The sequence below is a fragment of the Larus michahellis genome, chromosome 3, assembly GCF_964199755.1.
Source record: "Larus michahellis chromosome 3, bLarMic1.1, whole genome shotgun sequence".
NCBI classification, from domain to species: domain Eukaryota; kingdom Metazoa; phylum Chordata; class Aves; order Charadriiformes; family Laridae; genus Larus; species Larus michahellis.
In genome coordinates, this window is record NC_133898.1 from 25,162,834 (window position 1) to 25,177,730 (window position 14,897).

Genomic DNA, 14,897 nt, shown 5'->3' on the forward strand with positions numbered 1-14,897 from the left:
ACTACAATGAGGCTGTATTTACACTGAGGTTTGTTTAGACCTGATGCGTTGACCTCATCAAACTTGCCTGCCATTCTAATCAGGATGAAGGCAGAAATGACTATCATCAGAGTGTCTGACCATCCTCCTCGAAATTATCATTTGCTAAAGCCCTGCTCAAACGTTACCGGAGAGGGAATATTGAGAGGCTGCCTAAGAGGATTTATAAACCCTCCTGAGCCTATTCTTTCTTTTTGCTCTTTTATTTCAAAGCCACAGCATTTGCCTTTCTTTTTTTCCAGGTCAGAATAAGTATTTCTTTCTCTTTAGCAGACACCTTAGCACAGCTTCAGCATTTAGAGGCCAGTCCTGTATCTGCTGAAGACGCGGATTTCTGGCTGTGTAGGAGGGACCCCTTCATGCTTGCCTTTGCTTTCTCTGCTCTGAACTTAACTCTTTAAACAGCGCGCTCAAACTTCAGTCTGAGTTGTCCGGCCACTGTTTGCTCAAGGCACTTACCTCATCATCAAGAGATTTTACGCCTCTCGGTCTAGGAATTTTTAAGCCTCCGGCATTTTGTTTGAAGGGAGGAAGCACTGTTATCTCCGTATTACAGAGGGATAGCCACTGTACAGAGAAAGTGACATGCCCAAGGTTCCTCATGTGCTGAAGCCCCTGGTATCTCACTGTGACAGTCCCCATCCTTGTCCGTTGCTCCACTCCATGGCTTCTACTTGTGGGAATAAATACTGGGGGGGGGCGGGGGGGCTTTGTATCTTGGTAGAAGTGAGCGGTTTTTTCAAGCAATATGAGAAACAGGTCTTCCAATATACCCTTGTGAAGTACTATCATTCTAGCTTATTGAATAATTTGGATAATTTGCATTGCATGCTACTGTTGAGGAAAGAAAGTTACTCCATTGTCATTGAGGATATTACAGTACTGCACACATGGTGAGGGAAAAAAGACCAGTGGTAAATAATGAAGCCACCTGGTAGGAAAAGTATGAAACAGAATATTCATTTTTCTTCAATGGGAATAACAGATGACAAAAGTGAGGCCTTCTTCAGATTGTTTGTTTACAGAAAATTCATATCCACTGAGACTGTATGTTAAATTCACTCTCTGATGTTAGTGTTTGCCGGATGCATGTGGCCACTAGAGTATGTTCTTATGATCTTACCATTTATTTACCTTGATACGAAACTCCAATTACTGTCAGAGATGCTTCTTGTTAAATATGGTAAGATCTCTCGCTTCTAAGAGAGTGAATATGTATTCTTTACTCTGGGGCCACACTGAGCAGGATGCTAAGGAATGAAAATACTGGGGACTTTGGTGCAAATTAATTAAATATCTAAAGATAACAATGTAATGAAAATAGTTTGAAGAAGTTTGGGCTTTAGAGACAGATGAAATTTGGAAGAGAAAATAATACAGTTTGGTGTTTGTCTTTCTGTTTAGGAAGCTTTTACAAAGCTTTGGCTTTTCTTTTACATAGCTGTAAAGTCTATGTAAAGCTTCCAAAAGGTGAGGACCCATCGCTTTTATTAGAGCGAATTCTTGGTAATTTCACAAATGCTCAGGGTGGTTGTTGCTACAGTCCCTGTGGACATGCGGAGTGCTCGGAAGCGTTGTGTTGTGAAAGTCCCCAGCTTTCAGTTGTCATTGTGATCTGAGGGCAAACTGCAACAGATGAGGGAAAAATAAGGGAAACTGAAACACGAGAGGTGAAGAAACTTGAGCAGAAGGGTTTTGGTGCAAAAGTCATGTAAGCCCAGCTGTGGGGTGGACCTGAACACTTTGCATCATTGACCTGATATGAGCCACTAAATCACATCCTTCAATGGTAGTTTGAGCTGTAAATCTTGCTGGCGACCCAGAATGCCTTCCTTCAAATCCTGACTGCTCAGTAATGGCCGATTATTTCTATGGGAGGACCTTGTACTTTCGGAGAATCTTCTAGACTCCAGCAATTTCATGGTGTCATGCTGTCACAAAAAAATGTTGGTTGGCTCAAGAGGAGAGGCCGAAGATGAGCGACTCCTGATTAAACATTAAGATGAGCAGGAGTTGGGGACATATAAATATCTATATATCTACAAAAAAAACCAGCTTTTTTTTTTTTTGTTTGACAAGAGATGGTTCTGAGTATCCCAAATTCCAAACTCAGTAATAGGCAAAGAAAGGCTATTTAGATAAGAAGGAAGACTGGGAAAAGATAAATACAACTTTACCAAAAGTATTTCATGTAAGTCTCTTTGGATCAATTCCTCTTTATAAGATAACTAATTTTTCAAACCAAAGAAATTAGTTATGTCTGCTACAGTGCATCTTCAGCAGCCTCTGTGGTGTTACATAGGCAATTCTTAATTTAAATTGTTAAGGAGGGAGCTACTACAACCATAATGTGGGTCAGAACTGGTAAAAGAGAAAGCAGTTACACTAAAAGAGAGACTACCGTGCTGAAAGCAAGTTACTAGAGGGAAGGTCTCATGAGTGAGTTTTGGCACTGGATTTGGTTGAAGATTTTTCCTTAATGATGCTGGCATGAAAATTGAAGCATGCTTGTATTGATAGGGAAAAATGAGATGTGCTGGCAATACAGAGGAGGCCTTAAATCTCCCATGGGAAAATTAAGATAACCGTGAGAAAGTAAGTGAAAGAAAAGGATTTAAATGTACTAGTGAAAAATGTAAAGTTACACTCATAAATATCCTATATCCATTGTAAACTCATAATTTAGAAGTAGATAAGTAGGAGGGAGACTGGAATGTACTATTTGCTATGGGATGATTGAAAAATGTGAAGTATCTCTGTAAGTGGTGCTCTCGGATGAGAGAAAGGTGATCTACCTTTGTAGATTACCGCCACGTGCTAATTCTTGCCAACCATGTTCAAGAAGATGAATTTGGAGAAGGGTTCCTGGGATACTCAGGGTTTATCTCCTGCAGGAATACAGTTTGTTTAGCCCAGTGAAGGCAAAGCTGAAAGGGAACAAAATTGTCCTAAAATCGAGAGTAAAATGTAGGAAAACGCTACGTATGAAGTGAGAGCTAAAAAACCACTACAATGAAACAAACCTGGAAGAACTTCAAAATATGGGTTTAAATGCCCAAAGGAAGGTGAACAGACATATAATACATTTAGTCTGGAAGCTAGAAGGTTACTAGTTGTGAAAAAAGTTAGTCCCTGAAACAGCTTTAATAAGAGCAGGGTGTGCTTTCTGGGCCCTATGCCTACTTCAAGGCCTCCAATACAGTCTTTAAGGATGAAATTCCTATGACTCTGTAGCTCAATCTTTGAACATAGTGTTGTGCTTTTATCTTTTTTAGCTGAAAAGCTAATAAATAGCTAACTCCTGCTTCAGCTGGTTATTGCAGGTGTCTTGAATCCTGCTTCTGGAATGACATAATCAAAAATGATGACATTTATAGTCATGAGTGGTCTAGTCTTTTCTTGGATATTGGCTAACATTTATGGTCCTGTGGCTGGGTCAACTCCTGTTATTATTACCACTGCTGGTTTTGAAGCTGCCTTTTTACCGTAAAGTTGTAAAAAGGTTTTGAGATGGTGTTTTTCATTCCTTTCAGAAAAAACAACAACTCTGGAACAGTTGTACTGGGTAATTTTGTTCTTGTTCCCTTTTTCTCATTTATTTTGTTTTTTGGGTCTCCTGTCATCTTGCTCAGCATCTTTCTTAAACAGCTGGTGGAGTTTGTGACAACTGGAACTCTAGCAACACGCTGTTGCATATTGTCTTTATACCAGAGGCAATTGACTCCAACTCCAGCTTTCTGCCTTGCCTGGGAAAGATCAGTACCTGGATGAAGGCCAGTTGGCTGTAACTGAACCCCTTCCACAAGAGATAAAAATGCCCGGGAATTTGTCCATCCACAGAGCAAAAAAGCAAGATTTGCTGGCTTTCCCACAATCGGCCAAACTGCCGCTAGTGCGTGGACAGAGAGAAACTCTTACGCTGAGTGCAAGAGTGATAGTTTCCTGGATAACGCGGTGATAAACACAGCGTTGATACCTAGAGCTGCAATTTTTATAAAGCACGTCATGCTGGCTTCTACCTATCCAGGCAACGGGAGAAGCTGTGTAGGTTTCAGTGAAAGCAGAGACTGAGTAACTGCTGAATTATTTTGAAAAATTGCAGCCCAGGTTGAAAGAAAACCTGAGATTTTTTTCAAAAAATTTTCTTAGATCTTTAAAGAGTAGGAAAAGCTTTGCTCTCCATGGTGAGTAAAACATTTCTGTAAGGTGACAGGTAAGAAAAATGCCGAAGTGCTTCTAATAATAATTAAAGCAGTTGCTAAGCTTTACTGATTTATTTTGTTAGCCTGAACCGTATTTGTGCGTTTGTTTTATTTATCACAGAATATTGTAATAAGAATATCAAAAGAATTTACAGTGGGGTATGCTACTTTACTTTCATCAAAAAAAGTTACAGCAGATGCTTTGAATTTACTGCAGATGGTGGCAAATATTTGCCTTATTATAAGGTTACACTACTAGAGTGTCATGACTGTTATTTAGTAAATTAGTTCATGATTCAGGTGGTAATATCTGTTAGCTGTGGCTGGCAAAGCTCTAGTGAAACAGCAAATAAGCCAAGTACTCAGCCAGTTCTTGCTCTTGAAGCAAATGAGTTGTTTTTTCTTTGGAGAAACAAGATTCTTTTTGTTAACTCTCTCATGTCCCCCCATCCCTACTTGATTGTGAGAACCCCTTTAGCCCTGCAGGACTCCTGCCTCCCCACAAGTCATGCCTCAATACCAGCAGGACCACTGATGTGCACTCCATGGGGTCCTTCATCAGAGGGAGCTAAGGTGTTTAACGAGCCTCACTCCATCAAACGCTGCCTTCTGCACCTGACCAGTTACCCCTACAGGTTTGCCCAGCGCAGGAGCACTCAGCACACTTGTCAGGCTGGGCAACAAGAGACCTTTTTAACTCAGGAGCTCAATAGAGCTGAGCTTTCTTCTTGAAGAGTAGTGCGAGGAAGGGGATGCAGAAACCTGCACATGAGAGGTCTATATAAGTGAATTTGAGACAGAGATGCGGGGAAGTGGCTGTGTCCCCTGAGACTGAGTAAATGATTGTCTTATGGGAGACTCATCACTATAGCCTCAGAAGAAATTGTATTTTGATTGCCAGGTGTACTACTAGGCCTTAATGGACCTGATCAGCTTCACCTGGGACTTCCACCACACCCCTATCTTTAGGGGTGTGTTCTTTAAACTCAGTCCTTGCCTGAGCTTTGTTAGTCTCCAGCTCAGATGCAGCCATGTCCCTCTCTGTGGATGCCCTTGGTCTAGATCCTGACTTGCTAGCTTGGACTTGGTCCACCATAGACTTCCCTGGTGATCATTAGACTGTGTCTGATCTGCTTACCCTCAGTGGGTCTGATCCTGACTCTAACTTGTGCTCCCAGCCTTACCTTGGACCTCTCTCATCACCACAAGCTTTTGGATGACCCTGGCTGCCACCCTGGTGCTGCCCTGCTCACCTTGCTCAGGTATGATGGGGCTGGGCATTTGCTGGTGAGGTCCTGGCTGCGGGATCCTCCTGAGATCCTGGCGCCCTGTCCTTCAGGGGTGGCCCATGTCCCGCTCTGATGTTGGTCTAACTAGCCCTGCTCATTAAAAATGTCATGTATGTTATCAGCAGTGCTCTTGCACCTGGTGTTGAGCTTAACATATGAAAGGACATTTCTGCATCCTGTTTGAGGGCCTGTTCATGAAGTAATTCTGGGCAGATTGGGAGCAGGAAGCACAGCCCCTTGCATCAGATATCTAACTCCATGGGCAAGCTTAAAGGGTTTGAACAGCTCAGATAAGAAGCTAAACTCTTTTCAGACTGGAACAGATAAATCTCTTGGGAGCACTGAAGGCATAAAAGATCTGCTTGAGGTCTTCAAGCTTGTCCCCTGAAAGGTGTGATGGTTTCCCTGGGTGGGAAGTGCCTCCACACAGCCTGAGGCTGACCAAAATATCTGCTTGTCATGGAGCTTGATGTCATAACTGTTGAAAATCACAAAATCTTTTCATTCAATACTGCAATAGGGTAAGAATTGTCCTATTTTACCAGCTTGATCCTCTGTGTGAGATAACTCTGATGCTTTTTGGTGTGCCAGAATAGGTGTTAGAAAACAGAGGGAATAAGAGGGGAATACACTACGTTTGAGATAAGATCAGAGAAAATAGTCCTACTTTAAATTAATAACTGCGTAATTTGAGATATTGGAGCACTTGCAGCCATTTATTGAGCTCCTTTTGGGGGTAAGGGAATGTGTAGAAGTTAATCCAGTTCCACAAAAAGTAATCTTGTTATGAGTTAATGCTAGCAATTTCTAGGTTAGTGGATGTCCACAAGGAATTATCCGATGTTTATGCTATCTAATGCATCTCTGTGTTATGAGGGGAGTGGGATTTTTGATTCACTCCTCTTGCATGTTTTTTAACAGAACAATTGCCATTAAAAAAATGTATACTTTAGAGAGTTTTAATTATGTTAATTATCACATATTTTGTTAATAACGTTTTCTTTTGAAGACACCCATTAGAGGTTTTAAAGTGTTAATTTACTAGAAAATCAAATGGGAATGCTGTTTGAAATTTCCTTTTAAATTAACTTTACTTACTTTTATGTCCTAATTAAATGGAGATAATAGTATTGGTGGAAATATTACAGAACTAGAAATTAGTGCTTAGATATTTTACTTAATACCAAGACTTTAATCTTAATGTAATGTATCTTTTGTTCTAATCAACATATAGCCTTTGCATTTAATTTACTGATGTGTTTTGATCAAAATGTTTAAATAGGAACATTGATGCAAAGTAAAGCTATCTTGGTGAGATAGCCCTCTGATACTGTTGAGCTCCTTCTGGGTAATAAGTTCCCCTCCGTAGGATCTGTAATCTCTATTGGAAAAAGTGTTGAGGGTTTTTTAGTATTTTAGCATTACCTCATCATGTATTAGGTAATACACAGTGATCCCACTTAAAACAAGCTTTCTGTCGTGTTTGCAAAGCAGTCTAGGATGTGGAACTCCCTTCAAGTTTGACTGCTCTAATGTCTGGTACCACCAAAGCCATGTAATGTGCCTACTGCATGGGATCTTTACATTGGTGCACAAGATACGTTGTAGTGATAGGGCTATTTCTCTGCAGTAAAAGGGATGACATGTTTTTTATATCGATAGACCTGCATTAATAGTAGCAGACATACTGGAAAAGTAACTAAAAAAACTTACTAGCTAAGCAGTTATATTCCTGCAGTGTCGGCGTGTGGGTCAGACCTCAGGACAGCTGTACCCCAGCTGAATGAAAGGGGAGTTCTGCCCTGATGCAATGGAGCCAGGCTTTCACCGTATGCCCTGACCCGCCCTGCTCGGGGTCTTCTGCTGAGTTTTTCCTCGTGGTTCAGTGCCAAATGGCGAGGTGGCTGTGGAGGACTCCCTGATTAGCACAGGGGACGGTCATGTTTGCAGGATGCCTGGCAGGAGAACTCAACAGACTTTCCTGCAGTTCGTGCTTCCCCTGGCATGACTGTTGATGGTATTTGCTCGTTGACTTCTACCTCCCTGTTCGCTTGTGGGAAGAAAGAGGCATTCTACAATACTTGGTCTTTGTGTAACTTTTTTCCTTGTAAAGTCAGCACCTGACTTTAAGGCTAATTCTGTTCCTTATGCAGGAGTAGAATTCATTTGAACGCCTCTGAAAAACCTGTTCTGTATTTCCTATTCTGCACGTATTGCTTCATTTTTGCTGTTGCAGGAAAAGTTGTGTACCAATCATTGGGCTTGTGGCTTGCAAGGCTGTTGCACTATGTGATGTCTATGGAGAAGGCTGAAGAAGGCACAAGCAGAGCAATAAGATGTGTTGGTGACCAAAGGGGGGCACTTGTAAAAGCAGTGTAAGCTATGTAAACCAAATATCCAATTTGCTCAGAAGGGGTAATTTGAGTTACTTTTAAATAGTTAGCTTTTATGGTCAATTGGGTACTGCCACATTACTAGTAATAAGCCATAAATCTATTTGGTATAATATGAGATCATTTTTTAAGACTCTCAGACTAAATTTTCAGGTAAAGAGGAGAAATTGAAATTTATAATCCATACCATTTTTTGTGTAATTGTTATTAATAAATTAGCAAGAAAGAGGCAGCAGATGGAATGAATTGTTGTAGTTCATTAATTTTATGATGGCTTTCTTTGCATGAGTCAATTACGTCTGTCATTGTATCTCTAAGCTGCAGTGGTGGCCAATGGAAAGGGCACACAGACAGGGACAAATCATCTTGGAGGTTTCCTGCTTTCTGAGGTGTCCGGAAAAAATTCAGTCTCGGTTCTCACCAATAGCTTTGGTGAAGGTATCAGGCTCCCAAAGCTGTTGCAATTGCGGTTTTTAATCCTAGCTCCAAAGACTGGGGTGGAAAGATGATTAGTCTCACTGGGTGTGCTCAAAACTGGGCTCTTCTGTCTAAAACGGTTACCAACTCTTGATGATGACAATTTCTGAGTTTGACCTTGGTGTGCCTTCAGGGTCTTGGGATGTGTTCAGGAATGCTTTCCAAAGACACCAGGCTTCAAAGTTGCAGAAAAAAGTGTCTGTGTAGTTAAGGGCAATAGGAAAGAAAATTATACTTTTGGTGCCTGTGGCTGAGGAAAGCTCCCTTTATATATGGCCTTGTGACTTCTTTAATTAGAAGACACTCTGCCATCTCCTGAGCCCCTCTGTGGTAATGTGCTGATAAAGTTTCATGTGGAATATGGGTTGATTTGCTTTGCCTTCAGACCTTGTATTCTCAACTTGGAGATAGCGGTTGTTTTTCTGTCAGATGTATGCTTCACTTAATGACTGTAGTTTATTACCCAGTAGGTCATATCCTGTATATTTTAAGAACAAACACCTCTGAGATTGTGACTTGGTGGAAGGAGGTGACATGTGTCATTGCTGTTGTTTTCACTACAGCCTTGTGGAAAAACTAATTACCTTTTCATCTTGGTAAATTCAGAGGTCAGTTTACCACTACTATATCACAACATGACAGGGAACATGGGTAATTAGGTAGGCTGTGTAACCTGGATATTCCATGGATCTCATTACATCTTATTTAGAAAGGCTATAATTTGATTGGTGGAAAATTAAGGCATCTCCTCATGGGTCATTTTATCTTTCTGCAATAATAATTCTTGGCTTGATTAAAAATTGATCCAGTGTCTTAAAGTGAATTTATTATTGCTGCAATCTATCACCCACAGACAGATAATCTGGTTCCCATCTTTATCTGATTTGAAAAATCTGTCACTTATTATGTGTTGTTTTTTTCCCAATCATTTAAATTGATGGTTTGCTGAGGCAAGGCGTGCTACCATAGGCTTCTTGGAGAAAGCATGTATGAGACGTTAAGCCAGTACTTTTTACTGCAAGGAATCCGATACTATGTCAAGTATTGATTGGAGCTGTGTTGTGGCATCGTTTTTGCTGGGGGGAAGAAAAAAATCAAGCAGAAATTTTGGATGCAGAGCAATAAGAAGGACAGACAAGTAATATGGTTGGAGAAAACGGCCTGTGCGTGCCCGGTGCCTGGATGAATTCCTGTGTTGCAGCTTCTGCTGAGTGCAAATCTTAAATTGGTGAAGTGTAGAGGCTTGTCCCAACCCACTGGCTTTAGAGGGTACTGTGGCCCCCTTAGTCGCGGAGCTGTGCATCAAAAACCCGACCTGTTTGGCTCAAATAAGCAGGAAGAAGAAAAGGTTAGATGGATGAACGGCTTCACCAGAATCACGGTTTTGGGAAATATTTTTCCCTCCATTGTCGTCTTGAGCTTTGGTAAATCTTCTTCAGGCTTCAGCTTTCATCTGATTTGCCCACGTAAAAGCAGAGTGTAAAATTCTGATCGGGGAAGAGGGATCTGCAAATCATTTTAAAAGCATCTTTGTGAAAGAGATGTTGCAGTAAACATTGCATTAAGAATACTAAAAGTATTTGATGCATGCCCAACTTTAACAACAACATTTATGCACAAGATGTATCTATTGGAAAAACACTGTATTTGTGGTATAAGTGTTAGAGAATCACAAGGATTCCTTGTCATTGTAACACACTTTCTTTCCACTTGTCCAAAATATTTTAAAAGACAAGGTTGTATTCATTCCTGTCTAGGAACCTGGCAGATCCAGTTGTATCCATACCTATGCTTCTAAGTGAACACGGGCAACTATTACATATGGTCTGATTCCTGCAGCTACCCTGGAGAAAAAAAGGATGAAAGAAGATTGCGCAGCCAGCCTCTAAAAGGGGGAGGGTGTGTGTGCGAGAGAGAGAAGGAACGGTTATTAACAGTCCTGTTGTATGTCTTTAGACTGAGGCAAAAAAGGGGAAAAAAAAATAGAGGTGCACAATTTTGGTTGAGTTTCTGGAAGCAAAGTAAAGCCTGAGGCAGCTGTTTCTCTCGGCAAATTTCCTATTGCTTAAATATGGTGGCTCTTATCAGATAAACAGGCGTAGTTCAGCACTGGAAGTTTGCATAGTTCCGTATAGAAGGTCATCTATAAATTTAGACTGAAAAAAACCCCAGTAGAAAATAATTGATGCAATAAACCTTTGGTTGTGGAATAGAAGCTGGCTGACATTCTAGCCTCGGTGTAGTCGATGGGAATTTTGCTGCTGACTTTTGTAAGGCTGAAATTTCACCATGTCTGTGCACGTTGTAAAATGTGTCCTTTCCAACCTAGCATACTCCCAGGCCTATCGAAATCGGTGCCCTGCTAATTCAGGATTGAAATTCCAAAATGTCTTCTGGGTTTGTTTTTTGCTTGTTTTTTTTTTTTGTTTGTTTGGTTGTTTTTTTTTTTCCCAAAACAAAAGACTAAATGATTGCCACGTTAGCGTAATCAAAAAGAAAATCACTCTGTTACTTCAAACCAGGCTGTGGGGCACTCCTGCCTTTCTTGAAGGGAACAGGATGCTTTTTTTTATTATTATTTATTACGGATTTTAAATGGGGGCTGCAAAATTGAATTAGTTCTGTTTATGTTGAGCAAGCATAGTCAGCTCCCTTTCCTGGCCTGTGAAGGATGCACATAACCTGTAATGCCAGATACTGACAGGACAAGAGGTGGGACTCTTGGAAGTGGGGGAAATAGCCTTGGTAATTGAAATTTTCCTCCTTATCCTGTCTGTTCAGTCTTCAGACCTTGACATCCTGTTTTAGTTTGGGAAAGGGGCTGCTCAGAAAAATACTCTTTATGGCTTGTACAGATGTGTTGTAGTGAGGTCCCATAGTCCAGAGATGTGTAGCCTTTGGAAGGGCATTGTGACAAGTTGGGTTTTTCTCTGTTTTGAGATGCAGCCTGCAGCTGGCACCTCAGGGCAGGCCAGGAGATGGTGCTTCACCAAGAGGCATGTTGCTGGGAGTGGTACCCTGGGCCTCATGGCAGTATCTTGCTTTTGCAGAAAGCAACAGCTCCCTGGAGTTCAGAAGCAGGAGCCTTGGGGTGGCAGGAGCCGCCTCTCCACAATGTCTGTCTTGCTTTAATCCTGCTCCTAGCTCTGGGCCTTTTCATGACGTGTTTTGAAGTCCACCTCAAACAAGCGGTGAGCTGCTGACCTTTGGCTTGGGTAATGACTGATGGCAAGGGAGAAGGTTGCTTGAAGAAGAGGCTTCCAGATGCATGATCCCTCATTGATTTTCTCTCCTCGTGCCTCCCAAGTTACTGTTGATAAGATCTTGCTGTTGTTAATACTTTCCCTCGAGACCATATGTTCATTGCTTATTGCTTGTCCATATTCCCTCTAATTAGACCTGGCTATAGGACTGTAACGCGGACTTCCAGTATCTGAAGGGGGCCTAAAAGAAAGCTGTGGAGGGACTTTTTACAAGGATATGTAGTGACATGACAAGGGGTAATGGCTTCAAAATGGAAGAGGGTAGGTTTAGATTAGATAGCAGGAAGAAATTGTTTACTGTGAGGGTGGTGAGACCCTGGCCAAGGTTGCCCGGAGAAGCTGTGGCTGCCCCATCCCTGGAGGTGTTCAAGGCCAGGCTGGATGGGGCTTTGAGCAACCTGATGTGGTGGGAGGTGTCCCTGCCTATGGCAGGGGGTTGGAACTAGATGATCCCTTCCAACTCTAACCATTCTATGATTATGTAAAAGCATAAGGTGTGTTACTTTCTTTGCAACACATTCCTAGCAATATGTGAAAAAACATCCAGATAGGTGAAGCTGTGCGTTGTCTTAAAACAGAAGAGATCAAGCTAATAGGCACTTGGTAGGTTTCCCCTATTGTGCTTCACTGAGGGTGGCAATAATTGCTGCTGTTTCGTCTCCTTAAACAACAAATTTCAATCTAAGCTAGGCTTAAATTTCATATGTTTATATATACTAATAGATTTTTATGTGGAATAAATGTCCCTAGTGCCTGAAAGGCCCTGAACATATACAGTAAGTGGAATAGTTACCTGGCTATTTTAATATGGACTTGGTCTTTCCACCCAGGAATTAACACCAGCAGAATATAGGGCCAACAGCATGGCAGGAGTAATGAAAAATAAAACAAAACTATATATAAAAAAAATATAACCTGCACTAGGTTTTAGTGTCCAAATAAGCATTACAGTCTGTGATATGTGTTGCAAGATCAGGCCATAGTTCTGCATTTCCTTTTTGATTACTAATGAGCTTTTCTGCTGCCACTTTATTACAGGATTTTTTTATTTATTTTGTACCATTTGGGCTGAATTTGGATTTTTCTGACACTTGACGTACATGCAAGCACATGTCTAGAGCTAAGGAGTCATGTGCCAACACCTGCGATTCCCAAGGCAGAGCTGACTTGCTTAAACGCTCTTCTTGGTCACCTCTTGCCCCGCAGACTGCTCAGGGCCTTGTTCCCATGGACCAGCAGCCTGGGTTTAGCGTGCGGCTTTGGAGTTCAGCTTGCAGTGTTTGAGAACATGTTTACATTAGAAATCATAAAATCACGTTTTGTTAAATACAGGTTTTATATGAGGTTGTGGGGTTTGGTTTGTTGGTTGTTTGTTTTTGTTTTTTTTTTTTTTTTCTTGGCAAAAGTAGTGCCGGCTTTAATCTTGCGCTGTAAATGTGCTTGCGCTCATTCCTAGCAAATCTACAGTGCTTTGTGCAGTGGGTAAGTTTTTCAAAGTGTGCAGGCTGGCCCTGTGGGTGTGGGCACTCGGAAGAAGTCAAAGGGCTTCAGTGGGAGATTGCTGTGCCCATACTCTCCTCAACGCAGCATCAGTTACTTGGCTTCCTAAACTCTCCTTCAGGCTGTTAGGCAATTGCTTTAGAAGGTGTTGGTCCGCATTTTCACTTTCCTCCCCTGTATCTGCGATTTCCTTGCAAAACAAATGCCCAAGAACATCCATCTCCTGTCTTGTCTAATTAGACGAGCCTTCTCAATCATTATCGGGTCATTTGTCCCATCCATTTCTTCTCGCAAGCCACAAATGAGGCAAGGTTCTTGCTATATTCACTGCCAGCAGTGATACCAAAGAAGAAGGGAGAGGGGGAAATGGTTCACAGCATATTGACGCAGATGCTAGCACTGAACGTTGTGCTGTATCTGAAATCAAATGGTTCTTTTTCTCTACCCTTACCTTTATTTATAAATGTCCCTTCTCCTTCCCTTTATTTATAACTCTGTTTTCAAAGCGTGAGAACTAATTACCGCGTTGTGTAGTTTCATTTACTCATCCCTCACATACTGAGTATCTTCTGTGCTCAGGAAATATCTAACTGCATTAAAATCCAGTAATCTATGTACAAACAAAAAACGTGATCCAAGCGCAGATATACAGTGTGTCAGAGGTGGTGTGTGCTCTTGACGCTCTTGCCTGAGCAGAGGCAATTGCATCGGGGCATCAGTAAAGTTAAGTGTTTTTCCATGCAATATTGAATATTGGGAGACATACCAACTGATTCAAGGTAAAATGAAGTTTCGTATCTACGATGTTAGATACTGCTCATAACTGAGATATTGATCTCCAGTTATTTAATATATCAGATGTAAAGTTTTTTGGGAAGGCAGGTAGGAGAGAAAAGAAAGGGAAGACTTTGTTAATTAGGAAATGAAGCGTGGGAATTTGTAAACTGTAATTTCACAGGAGCATATATTGCTTCCTTTGAGGAACAGCTATTACAACACCCATATAACCAATCTGAAATACCAAAATAAGTGTTCTGCTGGATCAACAGATGTTCTGGGGGGTCTGATACATGCAAGGAAAAGCTTTGTGTCTCCAGCCCCCTCGGAAGCATCTCTTTGGCACAGTACACCACCTGATGTGTGATCCTTTGAAGCTTTTGTAGGTGTTCTCTGGGATCCTTCTGGGATGCATATAAACTAGTAAACAGTGATTTTGTGTAAATACAACATTTTTCCGAGTGTTATATGGGACAGCGAAGATATTATTGTCTTGGAGAGAAATCCAACCTGTGCATATTTGTTGTGGATTTTTTTCCCTTTCCCAGGTGGCTCTTCAAAAATAATGTTGTTATGAAAATATACAGCCAAAGACCAGTGCGGTCTGGCTGGTCTCTACAGGAGGCGTGAATGGTGGTTCAGAGTTCAATACTGCCATCCGTAGAAGGTCTTTCTCCTTCTCAGTTTAAACTCTGCCTCTTTTATGATATTTGGCTCTAATAAATTAATGCCATTTTGTGTGTACCTCAGAAAGTATGCTGTAACTCCAGAGCAGAACTGGAATAATGCACGACACAGATGTTGGAATGGAATTCTGTTGATCATCTGGTCTGACCTCTTGTTGAAAGCTTTGGATTAGCTTTTCCAGGGCCCTGTCAAACTGAATCTTGACTGTTTCCAGGAAGGGAGATTCTACTACCCCTCTGGGCAACCTGTTTCAATGTGTAATTGTTCTCA